This window comes from Zootoca vivipara, chromosome 3, assembly GCF_965207765.1.
Source record: "Zootoca vivipara chromosome 3, rZooViv2.hap1.1, whole genome shotgun sequence".
Classification (NCBI taxonomy): Eukaryota; Metazoa; Chordata; class Lepidosauria; order Squamata; family Lacertidae; genus Zootoca; species Zootoca vivipara.
The window spans coordinates 73,230,847-73,249,642 of NC_142586.1; the positions used below are offsets into that span (position 1 = coordinate 73,230,847).

Genomic DNA, 18,796 nt, shown 5'->3' on the forward strand with positions numbered 1-18,796 from the left:
CAAAAACACAATCTCCTGAGGCTGTTTTCATTAGGCTACAAAACTAATCAGGCCTTCATTACATACATTTTCGGGTAGTGCATAGTCTGCCCCTCAAAGTTTCAGTTGCTCACTAGGAAGGTATGGAGATTAACCATTTAGTTACCCTAGTTTTCACATGGCCTGGAAACAAGCAACAGATTGACATTTACAAGAATTCACTTGTCTTGTAAATTTCACTTTTACTGCTAACCTTATTGAAACAGAGCAGGCAGACACAACGAAAATGCCACATGCTCAAGGGTGTTCTAAAATACTCAACCAATCAAGTTTACATTTTAACCTTAATATATATCTGCTGTTGGGTTGTTGTTGTTTTTACCCCAGCTGCTAATGTTCATGTTTTTGTGTTGCGTTAGATTTTAATGAATTTGTTGCCTATATTGCTGAAGACAATGGCATCTGCTTTGATGAAGAGTGGCTTAGAAATGTTTTACGGTAAATAAGTTAAACATCACACACAACCTGATTGCATTCCTCAACTGTTTAATCAAATACATTAATTTTTTCCTAGGCAATCTTTGTTTCAAATTGTATACAACATTGCCCAGTGTATAGATAGCTGCCCCTCCCTCTCTCTCCATATATAAAAAGAATCCTGTGTTTATTTATTGATTTTTATAAATGTAATTATAAATGAGTATTTTAATTGATTAAATGAAGGTGGCATTCTGTTGAATGTGCACTCTTTCAGGGTAGACTCATATATCCATCTATGATACAAAGGTTTGTGGAGAATTTGTACATGGTGCATATATTGGAGAAATATATACACTGCACATATAGGCACAATGTAATATGCTATGGCACTGAATGGCTGGTTTTATTAGTGCCACATAGATACTACAGTATTAAACAGTATATGAATAGTTGTTGTTTTTTTAAACAAGTAATAGTGTGGTGTTGACTAGCACATTATCAACATTGATCAGCTCTCACTCGTTTTGCATTGGGTGGGCCACACATAGTTTTAGTGTATCTGAATTGTTTTAGTAAATATTTTGAGAGCTGCATTGAAAACACAGCTGCAGTATAAAGGTGAAACACCTGCTTTTAAAACAAAAGGAAACAAGATTTGATAGTCATCTTCAAACATCACAAGGGCCATCACAAGCTTGTTTTCTCCTGATCTGGAGGGCAGGACCTGAACCAATGGATTCAAGTTACAAGAAAGGAGATTACAACTAAACATCAGGACTCCCTTGGAAGGTAGTGGACTCTCCATTGGAGGTTTTTAGGCTGCCATGCATGCTTTAATTGAGATTCCTGCATTGCAAGGGGCTGGACTAAATGACCCTCAGGGTCCCTTCAAACTCTACAATGCTATGTTTCTAAGTGGGACCTGCACTTGTTGCAGTGTGGAATGCTCCCATTGAGTGCTCCAGCCAACCAGTGAGTCATGGCCTCTTCGAGGACATTCTGTTACTTACCCTGCCATCCTGGGCTCCTTTGGGACGAAGAGCACGGTATAAATTACACAAAAAAACATACCCATTTTTTAACCAGCATCCCTTCAACAGACACTCAGTATTCAATGCCCACTCAGCACGCTCTACCCTCATTAGACTGGGAGGGGGTCTTCCTTGGGCCTTTCTAATGTACTTTTCTGCTTCTGCAAACCTTGAGGTTCCCCCAAGTCTGTTGGCACCTACCTCTTGTACATAGATGGTTTTTGGCTATGTTAGAATTAGCAACTGAAGAATTAAATCATTACTGGTGTACTATATAAACATCCCTTTTGCTTGGTAGATGGATGTGAATTTTCCTTAAAGGCGGGCAGGTGGAATCTATATTACTTCTGCCTTTTAAAGACTCTTCATGCTGAATAATTGAAGGTACACCTATATTTCTTCTTGTCGTGCTATCTCCAGTATCCAGAGTCCCACATTACGCCTACAAAGCATTCTGGCTGTGTTTGAAGCCTTTTCTTCATAGCTTGTCACTGTTGTTCCTAGAAATAACTGACAAGTGTATTAAGGGAACGAGCAAAAAATGCTATTCCCCGGATAATCCCTCTGCTTGCAGTACTGTAGTTTGAAACAAAATTGAGGACACAAATGATTTTATTTCACATGTATTTAGAACTTTCTGATTCTTTCATTAGCATATTTTCTCCAGCACCATCAAACCCCAATCTCTGTAAAATCATTATACTGTACAAGAATTTGCATTACAGGCAATTTCATTGTGCAGTTTACATAATGTACATAGTCTTAAGAAATAACCTGTTATGGTTCTCCACCACTAGGGGTCCTCTGTGAATACTTGCTGCTGTGGTTATTTCTGGACATGAAATCTCTGGTCCTTTTTAAAAATATGAACATTTACAGGTCGCCCTTCTTAGCCATTGATTTTTCTCTCTTACCTATCACATTTCAGTAATGCTGAAATATTTATTGCATTATTGGCTACTATTACATGTGAGCTCATTTTGATGGGACCCCCCTGCTGTGCTAAATGCTGTGCGGAATTCTTGACCTTTTGCAAGCAATTCTTGGACTGAAACCAACCTGTATTATTAAGAGATCAGGAGTGTTTCAGATCCAGGGTCTGTTTGCTGCAGATTTATACTTCAGCAACCTTGCCAGGAAATACTATTGCCTAAGACCACTGCTTTTTTTTCTTAAAGAAAAATGTTTGGGGCTACTCTCATTTTGACTCACAAAAATCATCATTTTATAGTTCAAATCGAGGAAAACAAGTACAGTAAAAGGACAAAAGGACAAAGATTCACAAAAAGTTTAGGGGTATGCCTACCCCTGCGTCCCCCCAGAAAAAAGCACTGTCTAAGACCATGGAAATGCCAGCTATATTAATTTGAAACAGTGCATATTGTATCCCTTATAGACATGCTAACCCTTCCCCCTAAAATTTCCCTTCTCTGCCCTTTCTCTCTAGGCCTGGCTTTCATTTGGATCACTAACAATGCAGTGCTACATTTGTCTACTTGATGTTAATCCCCTTAAATTAAAAGGGGCTTACTCCCAGGTAAGTGAACACAGGGCTTCAGCCCTAGACAATAATCCTATACACACACACTTGCACTTCCAGGCTTTCATACAATTCCAGTGGACTTTTGTTACCTCCTGACATGCCCTTCGCCTAGTTCCTTCCTGTTAATATTTAGATTCTGGTGTTGGCGCATGTGCTAGTCTCCATGGGTGATCCTTCAACCAAACCAAATGCCATTTTCTTCCCAGTTCATAACTCCTCAAGCTATGATGATTAAAGACTTTTAAACCAATAACACAAACATGTTTACTCAGAAGGAAGCCTGAACGAAATGGGAGTTCTTTCCTTATAAGTAAGGTTCAAACGGAAGTCTTGGAATGAATTGCTACATATTTACCCCTTTAAAGAAGAAGTCAAAGCTATGGATGCAGTAGAAAAGGTGCCCAGTATCAGAATGAACAGAATTAATCCTGTCACTGTACTATATTAGCTGCTCTGAGAAATCACAAGAGATGAATGTGCTGGGACAGCATTCATAAATAGCATATTTATTGTAATCTGACAGTCTGGATTTTTTTTAAGGCCTGTGACCAGTGGTCATTCTATTTGCTTTCCTCCACTTGATACTGAATCCTTTCCAGCCACAAGGATCTGTACCTGCTAAACATTCCAAATAGATTCAGTTTCAACTAGGAGCCCTAACAAATATGTCTGCTACTAATGTTGCTGAGTGTAATGGTAACCAGGTTCAGATTATGGCTTTGGTTTGTGCATAATAATAATAATAATAATAATAATAATAATAATAATAATAATAATTTATACCCCGCCCATCTGGCTGGGTTTCCCCAGCCACTCTGGGCAGCTTCCAACAGAAAAAGAAAAGAAAATAATCGATTAAACATTAAAAGCATCCCTAAACAGGGCTGCCTTCAGATGTCTTCTAAAAATATGGTAGCTGTTTCTCTCTCTCTTTGACATCTGATGGGAGGGCGTTCCACAGGGCGGTGCCACTACCGAGAAGACCCTCTAATCTACACCTCTGCTCTTGATTTGGACCCAGTCCCACCCGTAGTTCTTCTCTGGCTCAGATTGCAATCCATGCCAGAGAAGCACTACGCAGGAGCAGAGAAAGGAGGGATGGACTGTTCTTCCATCCTGCTCCCACCTGCTGACGTAGCTGCCGCTTGTGCTATCTGTTACAGTGTCAACAGTAGCTGGGAATCCTCTATCCCTCTTCTTTTCTCCCTTCTCCTCTTCCTTCCCCCACCCTCCTCAGCCCTATTCCTGGTGCCGGAGAGGAAGTGAGGAAAAGAAAGTTCATTCTTCATCTCTGCCACCACCACCACCAGAGCTGCTGCAACCACAGCCCAGGAACTGCTGGATGAATGGGGGGGGAGTAGAAGATAGGGGTCGGGACAGCAATTCTGAGTACATTTGGAGCATTGCGGGGGGGGGACTTTAATCTATAGATGTGTAGTGGAGAGATGGTATACAGGAAAGGAAGAGGGCTGCTTTAAAAATCTACAGAAAACCACATGCATTTAAATTGCATTTAAAAAATCCTCAGTTTTATCTGTATGTATAGTGAAGAAGTCTTCACCTGAATACATAAAACAGATGCCTTGTGATGGAGTTTACCACAGTGGCTTACCTCAATCACCACTAACTCCCATGAAGTAGACTTTACTGTGCATTCCATGAAACCCATTTCCAGAGCCCATGAAATGGGGAAAGCACTGCTTGTTTTAATTAGCAATATCCTTCAAATAAGTGTGCCTTTATATTAATTGCAGAAGCAAAGTTTGATCTAATTTCCCCCTGTTGACTAACCACTGCCTCTCTGGTTTACCAGCAGGAAACCACTAGAGGGTACTTATCAATATAAGATTAGAGAACATACAACGATAATCTGTACACTTGCCATGCTGACATTTTCCAGCCTTTCAGATTTGCTAAGATGAGCTGTGCAGCCACACCAACTTAATTATGCTGGGGAAGGAAATCGTTTTAAAGTTCAGCTGTCACCCCCTCCCGATCCAGATGTGGTATCTGAGATCTCCGAACACTGTAGCATAAATAATTGCACACCACCACCCATAATACTGCCTGCAGCTAATGAACTGGATGAACCCGGATTGTAATTTCCCCACCACCTTTGAGAAAGGGACCCAGCAGAAACGGCCTTTTCAACGAGAATGTGAGCAAGCAGAGTATCAGCTTGGCATTCTGTGTTGGCCCTACTACGAAACAAGCTGAGGCAGTCAATTTGCTGGCGATGGCTTGTGACTTGTTGTGAATGCCACTAGGGGCAGCAGAATGGGTGACAGAGAATGATAGGACTTAAGGGACACTCATATATTCAGGGGCAATGCATCCTGTTTCACTACTTGAGGCCAAACGAGAAGTGCTGCCCTGGTTTGCCACTGCTGTGCCGCCCACCACAACAGTTCTCACCAAAATCTAACAAGACTTTGCATGCCAGAGCAGGTGCTGCTTCTCTGCCAGTGGTGGTTGCGGTGGAGTGGGGTGGGCACCCACAGGGGCTCCATCTCGGGAACCTCTGCTGCCTGAGGCAGCTGCTTCACCCCACTTCATGTGTGGGCCGGGTCTGCATATTCTCTCTATGCACACACCTAATGGAAACAGAAATGCAAGAGTTGTTTTCCATACCACTTTACTAAGCACACAGAAATGAGACTTTGGAAAAGAAAGCAAATTTGAAATTACATTATAAACATGGGAAGTACGGTATATTCTAGGAAAGATGAGCGGGTATGTTCCTGTCAAGTCCCAATGTTCCCCCCACTCAGGCAAGCCCCCTTAACACCTCCTTCAGTACCATCCTAGCCTGAAGATGTGGCTCTGCCATCATCTTCTGACTTTGGGGTTTGCTCACTCTTCACATGTGCCCTGGCTCTGAGGCTGCCTCTTTCTCTTTGAGAAAGCTTATTTAGAAAACACAAGGGAGTGGTAGTGACAACTTAAGAAGAACGCCATGAAGTAAAGATGCCTGCCCTCCCTAGTTAGGTCAAAGGAAATAATCTGGCCTGCAAGGTAAATCAAGCAGCTGTGTGTTTGAGAGTATGAAGGAGTGGGGAAACTCAATGGGCTACGGGGCCTGGAGCCAGCGGTCACCATGACAACCAGGAAGTACAAGTACTCCTCCTATTAGAGAAGTTTCACCAGTCTCCTTGGCCCCTTCCTAATGTGCCCTGCTCCATAGCCACTCAGGGACATGTGACGGCAGAATCAGTTATGGGCCCCTTATGGCTTGCAGATACCTGTGGAGCCACTGGAAAGAAAGGCCACACAAAGCTGGTGTGTTGCTGAGACAACATCTTCCTTAGCTCAGCCAGCAGGGACCAGGGTGAGCCAGGGTCTGATAAGTGCTGCCCCTTCTCCATCAAGCACCAAACCCCAGCAGGGCAGGTGGAGCTTCCCATGCTCCACCACCAACCACTGCGTTTACACGTTTCCCAAAATATTACTTAATCACACAAAAGCTGTCCTCCTCTGCCTTTTAGCTCTTTGTTGGGGAACATTCCTGGTGTGTTTTTATTTGCTAGTGAATGCCCTTGGAGCACCCATGACCTATCAAATCAAAATTCTCCACATGGCAGTGGCTATTTTCTATAGTCATGGATAATGCTGCACCACACCAGAGAGAATCAGGCTATGTAGTGTGGCTTTAGTTACTCAGAAGCATGGATGGGTGAATCTGCCGGTGTTGGTTTCTCTCAGTTGCTCATTTTCCCAATCTCATTTTTGGTTCTCCACATTTCCACATTAGTTTTATATACTGTATATATAAAGAAGTTGTGCAAATTCACGTATGCTCCTGCAAATTTCTCATAATATACACATTTTTTCAAAGAATTTTTCCTCTTGTATTTCCTTCCTTCTACATACATAGACACATACACATTTATATGCACACTTTACACAAGTATATGCATTTTTGTACACATTATTGCATTCCAAAATTCAGACAAGTGTGCATTTCAAAAGATGGCTGTGTTTCGGTTTCATCTTATTTTGGAAATTGTGCATTGGGTAAATTTGCCTTTAAATGCAGTCTGAAGTGCACTCAGATGTTACCCTTATTGAGTTCAATGGCACTTACTCTCGGTTAAGTATGTACAGGATTGTAGCTTTAAGGTAGTATTTTAAAACTCACAATCCTTGCATCCCTCATGCCTCTTCTTATAACAATGAAAACTTTCAAGCTTGTTTCCTGGCCAGTTCTCACACAAGCAAAGCATATTAGAAAGCTGCCTAAAATTCCTCTGTACTTTCAACAGGATTCACATTGTGTTAAAGCATGCTAGACTGGCTGCATTTCAGCAAATGTGAAATATAATACTGCTAATCCACTGTTTGCTTTGCTGAGAATGAAGCTTAACTCTTTAAGGAGGCTTAATTTTCTCCTAAACTTCTCTCTCTCTCTCTCTCTCTCTCTCTCTCTCTCTCTCTCTGTGTGTGTGTGTATACGTGTACGTATACGTATACGTATGTGTACATATACAAGAGCGCAAAATATGGTCTGAAGCTCAACATAAAAAAAAAAAACAAGATCATGGCCACTGGTCCCATCACCTCCTGGCAAATAGAAGGGGAAGAAATGGAGGCAGTGAGAGATTTTACTTTCTTGGGCTCCTTGATCACTGCAGATGGTGACAGCAGTCACGAAATTAAAAGACACCTGCTTCTTGGGAGAAAAGCAATGACAAACCTAGACAGCATCTTAAAAAGCAGAGGCATCACCTTGCCGACAAAGGTCCGTATAGTTAAAGCTATGGTTTTCCCAGTAGTGATGTATGGAAGTGAGAGCTGGGCCATAAAGAAGGCTGATCGCCAAAGAATTGATGCTTTTGAATTATGGTGCTGGAGGAGACTCTTGAGAGTCCCATGGACTGCTAGAAGATCAAACCTATCCATTCTGAAGGAAATCAGCCCTGAGTGCTCACTGGAAGGACAGATCGTGAAGCTGAGGCTCCAATACTTTGGCCACCTCATGAGAAGAGAAGAATCCTTGGAAAAGACCCTGATGTTGGGAAAGATTGAGGGCACTAGGAGAAGGGGACAACAGAGGACGAGATGGTTGGACAGTGTTCTCGAAGCTACGAACATGAGTTTGACCAAACTGCGGGAGGCAGTGCAAGACAGGAGTGCCTGGCGTGCTATGGTCCATGGGGTCACGAAGAGTCGGACACGACTAAACAACAACAACATATATATACACCGGTATATACATGTAGCTTGCAATGTCCTGGTTTCCTGGGAAGATCTTAGCTGCAAAAATCACAATATGTTCATGCACAATTCATGCAGTGCACAACTTGCGGCTCACTAAGCCTGTAGAATTTGTAGCCCACCAAGTTAAGTGCAACCCACACCCGCTGGACAAAGGGTACAACAATACTCTTCCCTCCCCCTCCCCCTAGAAGTGCTAAAAAGAAAGGGTGACAAGAACTTCAGAAGCTACTGGGCATGGCATCTTGGGCTTGGGAAGTCATCCGTCGTGCAGGCCTGTTACAAACAGTGCCTCTCACATACATACTTGGATACTGGAGACAAACAACCCACACTGATTTTCTAGCCATTTGCAATCCTAGGAAGCAAGGTGCTACAGAACAAGGTCCCATTTCTGTGTATGCAGGGGTGCACCTAGGGGTTGGCCACCACCAAGGACGCAGGCCCAGGGTGTGTGTGCAAAAATCGGGCCTCTCCACTCTGGCTTTGAGTGGCTAGGAGGCCATCCGCCCGACTCCTTGGGTCACTCCTCTTCTGCTCCTAGCCAAGGGCACGAGGGAGTCTAGGTACGCCTCTGTGTGACTGTGATGGAATTCAAAGTTCCTGTTTGCTTCCTTCGTTTGGCTGCATGTGACAGAAGCATATGCCAGGCGAGCAATCAGCTATTCATTTGAAGGTTTGAAAAACTGAGGCAGTCAGGCAGTTATAGGATTAGACCATAATCCAAAACACGCTCAGCCAGAGGGGAAAACATACACAAACAGAAAATGCTGCACACAAAACAGACGTCCTTTAGTTTGTTCCGTTGATTTTGGTGGGTGTACTTGAATGTTGAGCTGGGGGGGGGGACTTTAGAAAAGGTTAGGAAAACCTTAGAAGTGATATCTCAGGCAACTCAATTTCCAGATGTTTCTTTTTAAAAAACGGTTTCACTTAATTGTGTGGCTCACAGGCAAGCTGTATGTTGCCTCTACCATTGCCCCCCTCCTCCATCAAGTACCGTTTGTGCATGTCATTTTATCACCACCTCCTCTGTGTTTTGACCCATCCCACTGTTTCTCCTTTTGCACGTCATGTTGACCAAGGCTCCTGACTCATCCATCACATGAGGCGACAGAAAGGAGACCTGGTTTTATCTTTTGTTTCATACTGTTTCCCCACTGCTCTAACAAGTACAATGACACAGCCTTTATGTAATTTTTCACCCTCTGGGCAAAGACAGGCTGGGGCGGGGGGGGGGGGAGGTGAATTAGTTCACTGCTCAGTCTCAGAAATCAGCAGGTCTCAAAACACATTGCAGATAGTCTCTGTTTTGTAACATTTACAGCAGAGACACTTTGAACTGGTTCTAGAAGTTGTTGGTCCTGTTTTGTATTTATAGAAGACCCACCACACTGCTTCGAAAGTGGACAAGTCCACTCATGTGTTCGTGGATTGGGAATGCTCTCTGTCTGGGGAAAAGCTGAAGAGGGACTCTGGATGTAGCCATTTAAAACCTTAACTTCTTTTCCCTGCGGTGGTTTTCCAGGACAGATCCACACTATGCATGTAAAGCACACCCATCATTCATTTAAAACACATGACTTCCTCCAAAGAATCCTGGGAACTGTAGTTTGTTGAGGTCCTAGGAATGTTACTCTGTGATGATGAAACTGCAGTTCCCAGGATTCTTTGGGGGAAATCAAGTGGAAGGTGCTTTAAATGTGTAGTGTAGACCTCCCCTAAGACAGCTCGGTTCTTTATCGCATCAGCATCACTTTCCCTCTTACCTTAGGCATGGGGAAGCTCAGCCCAGGCTCCTATCCAGCCCATGAGACTCTCCCTGCCTAGAATATGCCTCCTCGCTAGGCCACACCAGTTCTCCTCAGGTTACATCCCTCACCAGCCTAGAGGCAGGTAGTACACCAACACAATGCCTATCCTGTCCAGAGCACCCCATTTTCAGAAACACACACTCCAAACCTGGCAAAGGCTGCATTGGGTTCCTGGTGATGATATTTTACGTATGGTGCTTTATAGATGTGAGCCACCTGGAACTTGGAAGAGCCAGGATAAAAATAAGAGGGAGGAAGGGAAGTCCATTGCATCCATTACTTGACACCAGCCAAACCAAGTGGAGAACAGTACTCCCTAAGGGATAGTGCCTCCCATTCACATATACATTCATACGGGTATGTTAGAAGCAATATTCCCTATGGTGTGTCTGGTTTCATAGTGCTGGGTTTCATAGTGCTTCAAAAACCTGAAAAAGCTACTGGGCCAAACCATCAGATCAAAGAAGCAAGGAAACCCTGCTCTATTGCAATGCCTTCAACTCTCTTAAAAGCTATTGTTTGTCTCCATCCTTAGATGCATTCTGTTTCATGCTGGTAAAATGAAGCAATGCCACGATCCGCCCTCTTAATATGAATCAGGCAGTGTAGGCTATTCATTGTCAACTGTGTACAGGTAGGAGGGATAAATGCATTTCTTTATTATGAATCAATATTTCACTTCAAAACAAACCTCAATGTGGTTTAGAATAATATATGTAAACCACAATAATATATGTAGTAACACAGCAGCAGCAATAATAATATCTCAACAGAGCATCACATTTGCTGCATTGTACACTATCTTCCATTTGGGCACTGCTGTCACATTAAAGAGCTTATATTTGTATAACTCCAGGTTTTGCTTCTGGTAAAATCCATTTCTCATCAACTTTACATGGATCAAGGTGAAACCTGGAAATGACACCCACGCCACCTTTTGTTTAGACTGCCACCACTTTTTTTACAAGCATGCTTGCAAATTTTGCCTTAGGTCATAGCACAAGAGCTACTACAGCCAACAGACTTTATAAATGACCTGTCCACATTCTCTAGCTAGGTTCAGATGAGCTTGTGGTCGACAAAAAATATGTATAAAGTGGCATAGTTCATGCTCATGTACTTTTGAAAATCAGGAACTGCAGAACTCACCATCAACAAAGTCACAGATTCGTAGTCTGTGTCTACTATTACTGTTACACCACTTTTTATTGCTCATAGAATCATAGAGTTGGAAGAGACCACCAGGGCCATCCAGTCCAACCCCCTGCCAAGCAGGAAACACCATCAAAGCATTCTTGACATATGCCTGTCAAGCCTCTGCTTAAAGACCTCCAAAGAAGGAGACTCCACCACACTCCTTGGTAGCAAATTCCACTGCCGAACAGCTCTTACTGTCAGGAAGTTCTTCCTAATGTTTAGGTGGAATTTTCTTTCTTGTAGTTTGAATCCATTGCTCCGTGTCCGCTTCTCTGGAGCAGCAGAAAACAATCTTTCTCCCTCCTCCATATGACATCCTTTCATATACCCTGTTTCTCATATTTTAAGACATACCCATAAAATAAGCCATAGCAGGATTTTTAAGCATTCAAGGAATATAAGCCATACCCTGAAAATAAGACATAGTGATAGGCGCAGCAGCAATGCCGGCCGCGGCAGGAGGAGGAGGAAAAAAATAAGACATCCCTTGAAAATAAGCCATAGTGTTTTTTTTTGAGGAAAAAATAAATATAAGACGTGTCTTATAATATGAGAAACACGGTATTTGAACATGGCTATCATATCACCCCTTAACCTTCTCTTCTCCAGGCTAAACATACCCAGCTCCCTAAGCTGTTCCTCATAAGGCATCGTTTCCAGGCCTTTGACCATTTTGGTTGCCCTCTTCTTGACACGTTCCAGCTTGTCAGTATCATTCTTGAACTGTGGTGCCCAGAACTGGACACAGTACTCCAGGTGAGGTCTGACCAGAGCAGAATACAGTGGTACTATTACTTCCCTTGATCTAGATGCTATACTCCTATTGATGCAGCCCAGAATTGCATTGGCTTTTTTAGCTGCTGCATCACATTGTTGACTCATGTCAAGTTTGTGGTCTACCAAGACTCCTAGATCCTTTTCACATGTACTGCTCTCAAGCCAGGTGTCACCCATCCTGTATTTGTGCCTTTCATTTTTTTTGCCCAAGTGTAGTACCTTACATTTCTCCTTGTTAAAATTCATCTTGTTTGCTTTGGCCCAGTTGTCTAATCTGTTAAGGTCATTTTGAAGTGTGATCCTGTCCTCTGGGGTATTAGCCACCGCTCCCAATTTGGTGTCGTCTGCAAACTTGCTCAGGATGCCCTCAAGCCCATCATCCAAGTCATTGATAAAGATGTTGAATAAGACTGGGCCCAAGACAGAACCCTGTGGCACCCCACTAGTCACTACTCTCCAGGATGAGGAGGAGCCATTGATGAGCACCCTTTGGGTTCGGTCAGTAAGCCAGTTACAAATCCACTGAATGGTAGCATTGTCTAGCCCACATTTTACCAGCTTCTTTACAAGAATATCATGGGGCACCTTGTCAAAGGCCTTGCTGAAATCAAGATAGGCTACATCCACAGCGTTCCCTTCATCTACCAGGCTTGTAATTCTGTCAAAAAATGAGATCAGATTAGTCTGACATGACTTATTTTTCAGAAACCCATGCTGACTTTTAGTGATCACAGAGTTTCTTTCTAGGTGCTCACAGACTGTTTGCTTAATGATCTGCTCTAGAATCTTTCCTGGTATTGATGTCAGGCTGACTGGGCGGTAATTGTTTGGGCCCTCTCTTTCCCCCTTTTTGAAAATAGGGACAACATTTGCCCTCCTCCAGTCTGCTGGAACTTCGCCTGTTCTCCAGGAATTTTCAAAGATTATTGCCAGTGGTTCTGAAAGCACCTCTGCCAGTTCTTTTAATACTCTTGGATGTAGTTCATCTGGCCCTGGAGACTTGAATACATCTAAACTAGCCAAGTATTCTTGTACTGATACACTGGCCCATGATCAAGGATGGGCCAGTGTATCAATTTCCATTTCAGTTTCTCATTTTCCCCCAGCCCTCAGTCCAGTTCTTCACATTTCCACATCAGTTTGCTTAAAAAACAAAAAAAGAGGTCATCATGGAAATTCATCAGCATTTTGACACAAATTTCTCCTTATGTGCACATGTTAGCATGTAATTTTCCCAAATATACTCATTTTTGCAAAAGCAGTTGTCTCTGATATAATGCATTTCCACATGTCCTTTTTGCTAGTATATGCATTTGTCTGCACATTTCATCCCAGTATATGCATTTGTGTGTTTATTACTTGTCACTGCAAGATTCAGAGAAGTCCAAAATTTGAAGGATGGATATGTTGCAGTCACCAAAATTGAGAGGTTTTGAATAGCAAAACATTTGTGCCACCATTCAGACATTTCAAGGCATGTGCTCTCTTTAAAAACAAAAACAAACCTTGAAAATTAAATTTTGCACCTTAGAAAATAATGCTATTTATTTATTTAAAATATTTCTATCCCATTCTTCCATCATAACAAGATGATCCCATAGAGGTTTACCATTTACAATGAAATACATAAACAATAAAGCATAGGCAACAACAACAAAAATCTAAAAATACTATGTATCATTACATCTGGCTTTGTGGCTCAGACTAGCAAAGCTTAAGACTTCAAAGAGGTTTTCGTTCAGAAGACCTGAATTCTAAACCCAACTGCAATTTTAAGGATCATTTATGCAGTTAAAAAAGCAAACTAGCTTTTTGGATTATCTCCTAGGCCCTGCTTTGCTCGATCGAATCCGAATCTGAAGTTTTCAATGGACTTGTCTGGACTCATCCCAGCAGGTTATGAAAGGAAAATGTGGTTTTCATGACGTGCCAAAAGGAATAACAATTTGCAGAATTCTATATATCCCAGATCCCATTCTGACTAAAGATGAACATTAAAAATAGGAAGACACCAAAACAGATATAATTAACTGTACTGTATCTCAAACAGTTTATGCCTTGTGACTTCAATTTATTTCTGAAAATAATTCCCTCAGATATATCTATTTAGAAATCTGAATATAGAATAGAAGACCTCCCAAATTGGAAATATCATATAGGGTGCTTTGTAAGAAAATGATTAGGTTTATTGCTAAGGATTTAATCCCAGGGTTTACTGAGAATTAACTTCCATTCTGCTTTTAATACGGCATAGCCAATTTCTTCACATAAAAAAGGCATGGGGGAACAGTCAGCTTCCTAAGATCAGAATAAAAAGAACAACAATTGAATGAAATTTGCATCTCTGAAAACCCAAATTATATTTGTGAGTAATCAGTGTATTAATTCAGGGACTTTTCTATGGTGCTAATCACTGTCATTATGTTTCTGAGCACTTCAGATGCATTAATGAATTTATTCTTGTAGCATGCTTGTACAAAAGAGCAGTGCTGTTCCAGTTTAATAGATGGTGTTTTGAAGCACAGGGAGAAGACGTAGTTGATGTAAAGTTGCCCAAAATTTCTGACCCGCTGTTTGAACAAAGAGCTCTTAAATTCTGCTCTAAATCAGCAGGAATGCGCTGGGCACTGGCGTGATCATTACATCAGCTACTGCAGTTCAGATGCATATTTGTCAGATGCAGAGCGTGAAACAATAAGCAACTTGTTTCAGTTTATGTTACCCATGCTATGGCTTCTGTTGTGTTCAGAACAAATTGGTTCGCATTGATCAGCGGATAAATGGTGAACGAAATCAAAGTGAGCAAGAATCCAAGTGATTTCGTCTGATTTTATATCAGGGCAAAGGTGCACTTTAGATATTCAGAAAACAGAGGCAATGCTTGCTTAACCGCCACTTGACACAAACTGGGAAATTGCCATCTTGCTGCCACCACCACCCTGCCACTGCCGCCTCCCTTACCTGGGTTGTGGGGCGGCGCTTGCAAAGCAGAAATCTTGCCAGTGGTGGAGGTGCCCACAGGAGTGCTATCTCGTGGGCTTCCACTGCACAAGGCAGCTGCCTCAGCCTGCCTCATAGGTAGGCCAGCTCTGTCAGAAAATGAATAGAGTCAATAGACCATTAAAAAGGTAAAGGACTCCTGACAGTTAACTCCAGTCGCGAACGACTCTGGGGTTGTGGTGCTCATCTCGCTTTACTGGCCGAGGGAGCCGACGTTTGTCCATAGACAGTTTTTTCCGGGTCATGTGGCCAGCATGACTGAGCCACTTCTGGTGAAACCAGAGTAGCGCACAGAAATACCATTTACCTTCCCGCCAGAGCGGTACCTATTTATCTACTTGCACTTGACGTGCTTTCGAACTGCTAGGTGGGCAGGAGCAGGGACCGAGTAATGGGAGCTCACCCCATTGTGGGGATTCGAACCGCCGACCTTCCAATCGGCAAGCCCTAGGCTCTGTGGTTTAGACCACAGCACCACCCGTATCACATAATAGACCATCTTATCGCTTCAAAATGAAGGAGAGAGATGCTCACTCACATGGATGCTTCCGCCCTGTAAATTAGCATGTCACAGAGAAAATAAGGCTAGAAATCTTCCACTCTTGGGCAAAGGTGATTGAGCGGGTGGTTGCTGAACAACTCCAGGCATGCCTGGAGGATGCAGACCATTTGGATCTCTTCCAATCTGGATTCAGGCCTCATAGTGGGACTGAAATTACTTTGTCCATGCTGGTCAATGATCTCTGGAGGGCTAGGGAAAGAGGTGAAATGTGATGGTGGGGTTTTGGTCAATCAACCCAACAACATCAACTAGCTAAGTGTTTGGAATGTGCACAGGGCACAGAATCCCTCCAAGTTTGGAAACACAGTTGAAGTCCCATAAAGCTTCAAATTAAGAGTAGAGGGAGTAGCCCCCTCCCTCACATAAATCAATGTGAGGATAAAATGGGGAGAAAGAGAACCACCTTGAGCTTCTTGGAGAGAAGGTGGGATATACTGTAAATTTAATTAAAAACAAAACCCAGCAACGTGAGATTGTTGTTAAGGTCTCTCCTACATAATCTATAGCCAAGAACAAGCCTTTAGTTTTACCTTTCAGGAAGAATGCAAAGAAAATATTCACTTCTTTATCTTTTTTGAACAACAGAGCCATGTGAAAATACAGACATGATTAGATATGTAGGTAGACAGACAAACATATGGATCACCCACTTATATCTATGGACTTGCATTCTAAGCTATTTGCCTTGCAGACATCTTAGCTAATTTAATATAACTTATTCCCATGGCCACACAATGGTGTGAAATATGGCAAATGGTGCAATGAGAGTATGAGACTCAGATTTTGCGTGCAAAGGAGTCTGAAGGTCAGCAGTGGACATGGGAATTTCCCCTGCATCTGGACAAGTTACCAGTCCTAGGAAGCCTTACATGGTGGTTTTTGTGCTCTACTGTGTGCTGCCATGTGAAAAGATGCATGGAATCAGAAAATGTCATGTCACTTTGTGCTGACTCTGAGCTCCCCTGAATTAATGCAGCTTTGCTGAGCATATCTGTTGTGCATGACCAGCACTAAATATGGGACTGGTCCTGCCTGTACACTTCTCATGACCTCCCACAATGTCACTCTTCATTCCTGCTAAGAAAGGACATTCACAAAGGTTGACCACCCAGCGCTCTTGTTGACATTATCATGTGTAGTTCATATACATGGGTAGAGAAGGATTTTGAGTTTTATCTTTATATAAACTTCAAACATCAATAAAATGAACTTAAAATGCAGCTAGGTTGTTCTTTTTCTCAATTCAGATTGAAGGTGGAAAAGCACATCAAAACACAGCAGTTCATGAGGAACAGTAGGATAGATACGGATTGTGGTTAATGTCATGTGTACACTACAGTGGTACCTCGGTTTAAGTACACAATTGGTTCCGGAAGTCTGTACTTAACCTGAAGCGTACTTAACCTGAAGCGAACTTTCCCATTGAAAGTAATGGAAAGTGGATTAATCCGTTCCAGACAGGTCCGCGGAGCACTTAAACTGAAAGTACTCAAACCAAAGTGTACTTAAACCGAGGTATGACTTTACTCCCCAAATCAGTGGTGGGAGTGCCCTAGATGCAGAGTAAACGAGTGTCCGTACACAACCCTGGGTTCACTTTGTGCCACATTTCCCCACAATTCTGCATCATCAAAAGATGACAACGAGAATCCAGAAATAGGATAATTGGCATTGCAACCACACTGTGCCACCCAGCAATCTAAAATGCGTGAAGAGTTATTTTCATTACCTCGCAAATATGGAATGCCCTTCTCTCTACCATCATCCTTCAGACATCTTGTAAGCATATAGCTTTTTGCTCAGGCTTTCCCTGACACATGAGATTGGACCCTGTCATTATGGAAGTCCTGCTTTCAGAATACTGGTATACTGGTTTTTGTTACACTGTTTTATTGTTTTCATGTTTTATTTTTGCATACAGTATAAATCCCCCCCCAATACAGTTTTAAGTCCAAGCATTAAGTGGCTTAGAACTACTTCTATCCACTTACTCCCAACCACAAAATCATAACATATATGGTACCGCACAAGCGCAGCACCTGATAAAGGGAATAAACAGCACTGGTACCGTAGCAGACAATAATATTAATCTTATTCTCTCGGTAGCCATACATGGCAAAAGCATGCCAGAAAACTGTTTAGATGGGCCTTTTAAGATGTACTCTTCTTTGGAGAAGCGGAATTGCTTTCATCCCCTTGCAAAAGCACATGATGTCTCCCCCCCCCCCGCCCCCCAGTAACACCATGAGACCTCCCCTGATATACGCCTGTCCTTGGGAGATTTATTTCTGACTCATTCACTGTTTTTATGCTCTGCGTGCATGAGGCTCTCTTATCTGATGGCTGGAATGAGCTGGAATGTTATTACAGAAGTATCACTGACTCAGTCGGGGAGTGGCTTCACTAATATTTCTCAATATTGGTCAAAGAGTCAAAAGGGTGAGGATATGGTAAATCCCATTCCGCAGGAAAGGAGTCGACATTATCAGTTGCTTTTACAGTGTACCTTTCTTGGCAGAAGATTGCTTTACAGATTACATGGAGAGAGAGCTATCCATTTTCAGCGCAGGGTCTACTTGACACCCGTCTGTGAGAACATCAACAACAACAGGATTTGTAAGAAAAAGTAACAAGTAACTTCTGAGAATGTGTGTAAAATATGCTTTTTAAAAACTTCTTTCTCCTAGTTTTTTAGTTCAAGGTGACCACAGACTGCAGACCACAGTATTTGCTTTTTTTATTTTAGTTCACACATTACGGACATTGTAAAGAGGAGAAAGGGCCAGAGGTTTTGCATATAGATAAAGGCAATGACTCTTTTGCACAGAGGATTGTTCTCCTGCCCCCCCCCCCCGTGCACATCAGTGGAGTGCGCATAAACCCCTCCTGCCCCTTCACACACTGCCCTGCCCCACTTTCCAGCCACTTCCAGCTGGAAGCAATGCAGACATGCACAGTCACGAGTCAATTGGATGTTGGCTGTAGATATATAGATTAGATATAGATATAGATATAGATATAGATATAGATATAGATATAGATATAGATATAGATATAGATATAGATATAGATATAGATATAGATATAGATATAGATACACACACACACACACGACCCAAACTACTGGGTCATAGGGTCATTTTCAGAAATTCATCCTCTCACCTCCATATATATACAGTCGTACCTTGGAAGTTGAACA

General features: G+C 42.4%; 1 long non-coding RNA gene across 1 annotated transcript in view; it reads right to left on the reverse strand.

Annotated features, from left to right (window-relative positions):
- Positions 1-511: 511 nt before the first annotated feature.
- Positions 512-18,796, reverse strand: part of LOC148686303 (uncharacterized) — a 54,632-nt gene continuing 36,347 nt past the window's right edge. Inside the window, exon 3 of the long non-coding RNA XR_015949073.1 lies at positions 512-5,627. This is a non-coding gene — a long non-coding RNA (uncharacterized LOC148686303). The remainder of the gene's footprint in view (positions 5,628-18,796) is intronic.